This window comes from Hemiscyllium ocellatum, chromosome 11 (assembly GCF_020745735.1).
Source record: "Hemiscyllium ocellatum isolate sHemOce1 chromosome 11, sHemOce1.pat.X.cur, whole genome shotgun sequence".
NCBI classification, from domain to species: Eukaryota; Metazoa; Chordata; class Chondrichthyes; order Orectolobiformes; family Hemiscylliidae; genus Hemiscyllium; species Hemiscyllium ocellatum.
The window spans coordinates 43,931,958-43,941,159 of NC_083411.1; positions in this window are offsets into that span (position 1 = coordinate 43,931,958).

Genomic DNA, 9,202 nt, shown 5'->3' on the forward strand with positions numbered 1-9,202 from the left:
CAGCATTTATTGTCCATCCCTAGTTGCCCTTGAGAAGATGGGTGCTGCCTTGAACTGCTACAGTCCATGTGCTGTTCATAGACCCCCAATGCCATTCACAACTGAGTTCCAGGATATTGAGCTGGTGACTCTGAATGAACAGTGGGCAATAAGGTCAGAATGTGAGTGGCTTGGAGAGGAACTTGCAGGTGGTAGTTTTGTCCATGCTTTGGACTCGTTGTTCAGAAACACATATTAAAAATACTATACTCATTTGTCCTTGTCACTGAGATGGACACAGAGACACAGAATTCAGTTTGCAGTTCAATTTGATCTTATTAAAAAAATGTTCCTTATTAACAAAATGTTCCTTATTAAAACACAGTGTCAGCATTTCCCAAATTCCCATAATATTTATGCTTTGTCAACTTCCATCCATCTGAGACAGGATATTGCCCACAATGATCCATGTGTTTGAGCTGTGCTATTGGAATATCCTTCCTCTCCGACGTACGGCTAGCTCTCTTCCATGAAGGTGGGTTTTTCATGTCAGGGACAATTTTCTTCTGGGTCTTCATGGGCTGCTGCATGATCTTCTGTCATGAGTCTTCACTGCAAAACTTCCCTGAGAATCTTCACTGTGAGTCTTCACTGAGGGGTGGTGACCATGTCTGTTCTTATCCCTTGTTGCCCCAGATCTTCCAGAATGTTCCGTGGCCTTTGGTCAATAGGGTCATGAGCTGTGTTCAAAGGATCCAAATGATTCACACCCACACCCTTCACTGTTGCCATGCCAGGGAAGTGTTAAGTGCACATTCTCAGGCACCAGCTGGAAGTCAAGGTGCGAGAAAGTCTGATTGATACTTCTGCAGTACACCATCCTCAGGATGTTTGTAATTGGTTCCCCCTTAATCTTTGTGAACTCTTTGGCCTTGCTTGCCACTGTTCTCTATAGTCAATAGCTACAGGCTGCTGTTTAATTTACTTTGGCCAATTTTCTGTTAGGCCTGATTTCTCCAGCTGTGGGCCAATTTAGAATATCCCATTTTAGGCGCATGGTCCACAGTGTCTCCTGCTGATCCCTTGAAGTGTCTCGCAGAAATAGGATCAGAGGTTCAGAACACACTCTCATGCAGCAACATACCAAGTCTCCGATAGAGATACCCTAACTCCCTGATTTTATTGTCCATTGGAGAATGCAACAATACTCTATACACCAGTTATCATCCTACTCATATTAATAAGCTTCACAACTCTATATTCAAATACCCAAATACATGTGATGATGCTGTCACTTTAACAAGGTTAGTTTGTACTTGGGGTTTTTTTTAGAGAATTCGTAAAGGCAGAAGTGCTGAAATGTCTCAGAAAGAGCCTAGTTTGACAATGTCAGGTGAGAGGCTAGTTCTCTCAATTCAGTTTTTTTTCTACTTTGGTAGCTGTAACAATAAGAGGTTGCTTACAGTGGAGAAGGGTTCCAAGCTTCCGCAGATGGTTCCTGACTGGCTTTCTCTCTGAAATCTCTTTGGAAGTAGCTGCAGAGAGGAAAGATTCCATGCTTCAGCAGATGCTTCCTGGCTGATGTTCCTCTCTGAAGTCTCTCCTGTCTGTAAGAAGCTGTGTTTGAATTTACCTTTTCCAAGGGGTGTGTTTATGGGGTGTTACAGGAATTGTAATATCTTTACAACTCCTTAGTTAAATTGCGGTATCGAGTCAGTTGAGTTTTCAAATAGTTTACTTATGATACATTCTGTTTTCTTTTGTTTGTGTTTCAACTGTTGTGTTTAAATAAATTCTGTTTTGCTCAAAGCCAAGTGGTTTGACAAACTGCATCACAGCTGGGATATCCACTATATATCTGCTTTTAAAATAAGAAATTGATAGGGTCTGGACTACCTTCCTGAAATACTTTGAGGGAGTCTGGCCTGGTCCATAAGAGATATCAAAGGAGAATTAGCCACTATTTACGTACGTTGGCTCATCCTCAAGCCTCTTTGGCAATTAGTAGTACTCGATAGAATAATATACATACCATGCATCAATTAACATAGTCCATTCCCGATGGAGTGGGGGTTCATTAATTTCTTGGCTCCTGTTGTAGGTCCATTGAGTCCATTGCTGGTTTCTGGATGAATCCTTGCTTACACGGATGAATTTAACATAAAAATGGTCAGGTTGATCAAAGCAAACTGGATGTTCAACACAGTCATTTGTGATAGGACTTGTACCCACTGGTGTATCTGCACATTTGAGCCCCAGAGCCAGAAGTCTTACCATTAATTAACCACTTTGATTTCCCTGATACCATTTTAAATTGTTCTCTCTGCTAACTAACAGGAGTAAACAATTTCTGTGCATTTGCCAGTTCTGACTGGACCTGCTGTAATTGTTCTGGTCAGAATTCAATGTCTGGTACTTTTCCCAATAATCCCCTAATGTTTGGCCAGTTCACCACTGATATTGACAAAGGTCTTAGTCCTCCTATGGATGTCTATGAGCTCGATTAGGCCTATCCTGGTTGTCATGTGTGGTCTAATACAAAAGGTGGTTCTTTGGATGTTACATGTGAAGGTCCTGTACTGACAGTGAATTTGTGATTCAGTGTTCTCCTCCTCCTCTATCCACTACCCTAGTGTACAGCCTCTGGATCTCTACAGCTGAAAATGTGTTGCTGGAAAAGCGCAGCAGGTCAGGCAGCATCCAAGGAACTGGAGATTCGATGTTTTGGGCATAAGCTCTTCTTCAGGCTTATGCCCGAAAAGTCAAATCTCCTGTTCCTTGGATGCTGCCTGACCTGCTGCGCTTTTCCAGCAACACATTTTCAGCTCTGATCTCCAGCATCTGCAGACCTCACTTTCTCCTCTGGATCTCTACAGTACAGTATAGAAGAGTGTTCATCTGAAAACCGTGCAGGGCATGTTCATTTAAATATACAAGATAGTGGCACACATTTCCTTCTTTTGTTTGCTGACATTTATCCAAAGTGGTACCTATGAGCCTTGTTTCTTTCTCGTTCTTTTACAGAAGAATGCCATTGTATTCTAACCCTGCACCCTCTCAGATAATGCCTACAATTTCCACCTCAAAGACTTGTAGCCAATTTTGATTTGGTGTATTGATAGGGATCCTCAGTACCATCACCACGGCCTTTCCTGGATCCCCCTGAAATCATCACTAAACCAAATCGTGGTCAATTGCCACAATTGACAATGTGAAATATTGGGACAATGCTTCCTGTGGAATAAGTGTTCTGTCTGTTCATTGTGGATCCATGATGGGTCTGGCTTGGCCTTCCCAATGTTCTCCCTCAACTGATTTGCTCATCCCCTGGCCACAGATGTTGCATAGCCTGCTGGTTGTCACACCCAACCATCATGGATTTCTTGGGATTGACCCACAAAACACCATCCTCACACTTTCTTACCTCCAGTGTGGGCAGACCACAGAGAGCTGGGAGATCTGTAATCTTGCTGCATTGGACCTTCCATTGTTGGCATCCTGACAATCCAGGTAATGGTGTCCACCACTAGCTGCATCTCATCATCTTGGAGAATGGATCAAAGAGGCATCTGTTATTATCCTAATATATATAAAAACCAAGCTTAGATACCTCTCCACTCTTCTCCACCTGAGGAGATATTTTCTAACTCTATCTCGTCTTAGCTGGCACTAGGGAAACTCCTCCCAAAATTTGCTTGTATCAAATGTTCTGAATTCTTTTTATCGGTTGACTGCACGTGTGTCAGGCTGTCTCCCAGGCTTGACATTGGTTTAAACCAGAATGGAGGGTCAGGAGAGGATTTAATTGTGTGTCTATGCCAAGTCTCAGCTCAGACCTGACATTTGTTCATCCAAATGGGGGCAGATTAATGGGGGGAGGGAGTCGGGAGGGTGTGTGCGTTGGGGGGTGTTCGGGTCAGAAACTGGTCAGTATGTTGGCATAGTCAGAGGTTCAGATGATTAAAATTTCAATGACAAGATGGACAATGGCCAAAGACAAAAATGATAGCTGTCTTTTGTACGGTATGGTTCTGTGGCCCTGTGTGATCACAATACAGATTCAGGCTACAGTGCTATGAGAGGTTTATGGCAGTATTCCTCTACAAACATGATGGATTAACGGAGCACCAGGTTGGGGTGTGCGTGCCCATATCTATCTGTCTGTGTCTGAGTCTCTGTCTGGATAAACATGCGTGCGGGTGTACGTGTGTACAAGTGGATTGCGTCCCTGCCGGGGGGGATGTCTCTAGCTATCTGGGATTTGCTCCTCCAACTTGTCATGGTGGGAGCATTGGAATGACTGCCTTCATGAAGGAATTTTTCAAAGTTCATTCACGGGATGATGGCATCAGTGGCTAGATGAGCACTGATTGCCCATCCCTAATTGTTAAGAATCAACCACATTGCTGTGGGTATGTAGGCCCGACCCGTTAAGGATCACAGTTTCCTTCCTTAAAGGACATTAGTGAACCAGATGGGTTTTTCCTGATAATCAACAATGGATTCATGGTCATCATTAGACTCTTAATTCCAGATATCTATTGATTTCAAATCCCACCATCTACTGCAGTGGGATTTGTACCCAGGTCCCCAGAACATTACCTTGCTCTCTGGATTAACACAATAGTGATAATACCATTAGATCATTGCCTTCCGCTGTTGTTCATGTCTCTGGGATAAAGCCAGGACACTTTGTTGGGTGGACATTCCCTAACCATCCTTTTCACTTTAAGGCTGCTACACACTGAGGCTCTGTCTATACTGTCCATAATTGGTGGGCCAGCTATGCTTCAATTCCTGAAGAAGAGGCGTCAAGAGGGACAGTCTTCCAGGATAGTATCCAGGATCATCCTCTGGATTGAAAACTGGGGTTGGTTCTCAATTGGGATTGAAAGTTTGGACTGGCCCTGGATCAATGGCTGGTCTGGTCTTCTTCTTCTTTAACTCTTACTTTCTCCAGTTCCTGCTTTCCTCATTAGCGAAGGAAGCCAAGGAAAAGATTGCTGTGCCTTTGGTGATGACCTTTGCGTCCTTACTATCCACTGGAGTAGTGCCAAATAATTGGAGGGTGGTAAATTGAATTCCCTTGTCCAAGAAAGGGTATAGGAATAATCCTAGGAAATCCAAACCAGTCAGTCTTATGTTTGTGGTGGGCAAATTATTGAAGGGAAGTTTGAGTGGCAGGATTTATGATTACTTAGAAAACCATAGCTTGATTAGAGATGGTTTTGTGAGGGGTATGTCTTATAGAATTCTTTGAGGATGTGACGAAACAACATGGATGAAGTCAGAGCAGTGGATGAGGTGTACATGAATTTTAGCAAGGCATTTGGTGAAATTCTGCATGGTAGGCTCATTCGGAATGTCAGGAAGTCTGGCTGTCTGGATACAGAATTGGCTGGCCCAGAGAAGACAGAGGGGGGTATTAGATGGAAGGCATTCAGCCTGGAGCTTGGTGACCAGTGTGTTCTGCATGGATCAGTTCTGGGACCACTGCTCTCTGTTATTCTTATTAAGGTTGGAGAAGCAGGACGGGCTGTCCTAGAGATGATCGGAAGGTGTCAGGGTGGACAGAGAGCTGGAAGGGGCCTAGGGGTGGGCTGCCTTAGAGTGGCCGGAAGATGGAAAGGACTGGTGTCTTGCTGAGTTGCTGGGGCTCTGTATTTAATACGAACTTTTTAAAAATGTAACTGGACTGTCCTATGTACAAATCTGATTGTTACTGTTTAGTAATGATTGAAACTGAGATTTGAGGTTTGTCCTCATTTCCCTGAAAACTGGTTGAACAGTGGGGTTTGGGGCCTAGCTTTGCTGTTCCTTTCCTTTGTAAAACTGCTGTTTCTTTGTATATAGCTGTTCATGTTAATTGTTTTGTAAACTGTGTATTGTTGAATGGAAAAAAAAATTTAAAAAACAGGAGATTTAGAGTCTCCTCAGCTTAGGCGACTGACTCTGTGCTGGCTGGGCCACAGTCAGCGTGTTACTGCTTTTGTTTGGGTGAAAACCTGATTCCTGAACTGGCTGAATTATATAGCTGGTTTGTTAACTGGTATTGCTTATTATTAAGAACTGATTTCTAAACTGCTTCATCTACCCAGTCAATATGTCTCTGGGGTGGGGGGGGGGGGGGGGGGTCAGATCTGTATTCTATGCACTGTTTTATCTAATTGGACTGTCTTATATGTATTTGCTAGTGTTACTGTTTTGTGGTGACTGAAACTGGGATTTGAGGTTAGTCCTCATTTCTCTGTTCAGTTTGAATGGTGGAGTTTGGGGCCTGGCTTTGCCAATCCTCACCCGTGTAAAATTGCTGTTTCATTGTATACAGCTGTTAATGTCAACTGTTTGGAAACAGTACTTTTCCTAAAATTTGAGAGTGTCAGTCATTCTAGTCACTGACAGCTGGCTCTCAGAGGGAGCTGGACAGGTACCAAGGTCTCTCCATTCATGTCAGAGGACTGACTCTGAGCTGACTGGGCCACAGTCAGTGTGTACTAATGCTGTTGGTTTTTGTTTGTTTCTGGGGGAAACCTGATTCCTAAACTGGCTGAATCATATAGCAGTTTGTTAACTGGCATTCCTTTTTATTGAGGACTGATTTCTAAAATTGCCGTGTCCTGGAATTCGGGAGTGGACCAAACCCATGTGAGTTAACTGCACCTTCACAATGTACTGTGTTATTGTGAATGGACCTGGTTCTCTGTGGTTAAACCAGGCCTCCATGGAGGCAGGAACTCTTGTGTGTGTGTTGTGGGGTATTAGTTATTGCCTTCAGGAGTGGACTCTGCATAACAGCATGGATTCTGTCTTTGGTTGTGGACTCTATCGCTGACAATGCATTCTGCATACTGGAGTAGATTCTGTTCCTGGGAATGGACTCTGCATCTTGAAGATAACTATTTATGGTAATGGACTCTGTGCATCAGAAAGGACTCTGTTAGTAATTGACTGTGTCTTGTTAGTTGGTGGGTTATCACCTGCACTGTCTTGTGTATCCCTGGGTCTGGCAGGCCTTGCTATGAGCTGGCAGGCCTTGCTATGAGCTGGGAGGCTCAGGTCATCCCGAAAGCTGTCACCCTGAGGGCCGGGGTCGTGGGTAGGCCAACCTGTGAACCTGAAGGTGGGTAGTCCACCCCGATTCCGGCTCTCAGGGCAACCATCAGGTGGTAGGCAGTTCTGAGCACTGTCGTCCTGACAAGAGGTAATTGGATGGGCTGTCCTAGAGATGGCCAGAAGGTGTGTCAGGGTGGATGAAGAGCTGGAAGGGGTGTAGGGACAGGTTGCCTTTGGGTGGCTGGAAGGTGGGAGGAACGAGTGGTTTGCTGGGTTGCCAGGAATGTCTGTTATATGCACCAGTTTTGTCGCTCAGTTTATCAAACTGTTTGTACGTGATTGCATTTTACTGTTTCCTCTTTGACGTAAGGTGGAATTTGAGGTTCATCCTTGTTTCTCTGTGAACTGATTGTACGGTGGCATTTGGGATCTGACTTTGCTACCCCTTTCCCCAGTATATTGCTGTTTCTCATATACAGCTGTTAATGTTAACTGTTTGGAAATTTGTACTGGTTAATAAAATAGAAATGTCAGTCATTCTGTTCACTCTGACAGCTGTCTCTGAGGGAACTGGATCAGGGTCAAGGACTCACCGTGCATGTCATGGGGAGTGACTCTGAGCTAGCTGCTCACATCCAGTGTGGACTGATGCTGTTGGTTTCTGTTTTGTTTTTGGGGGAAACCTGATTCCTGAACTCTCTGAATTATATCGCCAGTTTGTTAAGTGGTATTCTTTTGTTTGACAAAGGGTGTTTAAAATTTTTATTATTTTCCACCACGAGGAAGAAAGGAAACACCCGAGTGGCCAGTGACAAGCAGTGCCCTTCACATCAAAGGGCAATGCTGCGCGATCAAAAAAGTGAAGAGGGGGTAGGGATGAAATCAAAATAGAGGTTATTCCTTTTTAATTTTGTTAAACAGTACAAAATACAGTTGACAATAAACAGAAAGCAGCAGTTCACAAAAACCACTCTATACAGGGGAAAGAGCAGCAAAGTCAACCCCCATTTCTCACCGTTCAGCCAGTTTTCAGGGCAATCAGGACAAACCTCAAATCCCACTGCCATTCATCACAAAGATAACAGTAACAAACACAGACAGGACAGTGCAATCAAACCAGAAACAGTGCATAGAACACAGACCCAATATAGCCACAAAAAAAACCACCCGACACCCAAACACTCAACATACCAATCAGACCATCCTTGGCTAGCCTTCCGGTCTCTGGCCACCCTGTGTGCTGACTGACCCTCCCCAGCCCACTCTCTGGCTCCCGGCCACCTGTGTATGATCCAAACCACCCCCAACCTGCTTTCCTACCGTCGGGTTGTTGGCCTTCCAGCACCCGGCCACCCTGTGTACTGACTGACCCTTTCTCCTGGCCAGTATTCCTACAGACCGGCCATCGGGTGTCTGACTCCCAGCCTCCCTGTGTACTGACCGGTCCTCCCCCAGTCAGCCACCTACCTCAGCCTCCCCAACGATGCCCGGCCTGCCTGTGTTGTGCGGTTGAGTGTCAGGTGTTTTTTTTTTGCGGCGAAATTGGGTCTGTGTTCTATGGACTGCTTCTGATTTGATTGCAGTGTCTTATCTGTGTTTGTTACTGTTTTTTTTGTGATGAATGGAAACGGGATTTGAGGTTTGTCCTCGTCACCCTGAAAACTGGCTGAATGGTGAGAAATGGGGTTGGCTTTGCTGCTCTTTCCCCTGTATGTAGTGTTTTTTTGTGAACTGATGCTTTCTGTTTATTGTTAACCGTATTTTGTACAGTTTAATAAAATGAAAACATAAATAGAAGTGTCAGTAATTCTGTTCACTCTGACAGCAGGCTCTGAGGGAGCTGGATCAGTGCACTTTCCATTCATGTTAGGGGACTGACTCTGAGCTGGCTGCTCACGTCCAGTTGCTGTTGGTTTCTGGTTTTTTTTTGGGAACCTGATTCTGAAACTGGCTGAATTATATAGTCAGTTTGTTAACTGGTATTCCTTTTTATTGAGGATTGATTTCTAAACTGGCTAATCTACACAGTCAATGAGTTACAGGTGTAATTCAGTTCTCATTAGGGGATTGTTGTTGCACTGGCTGGTTACAGTCTGTCTGTTACTCTTTTTCTTCAGAAAAGGACTATATTGATTTTGTGGCAGGGCATAGCCCTAGCATTCTGCTTTTC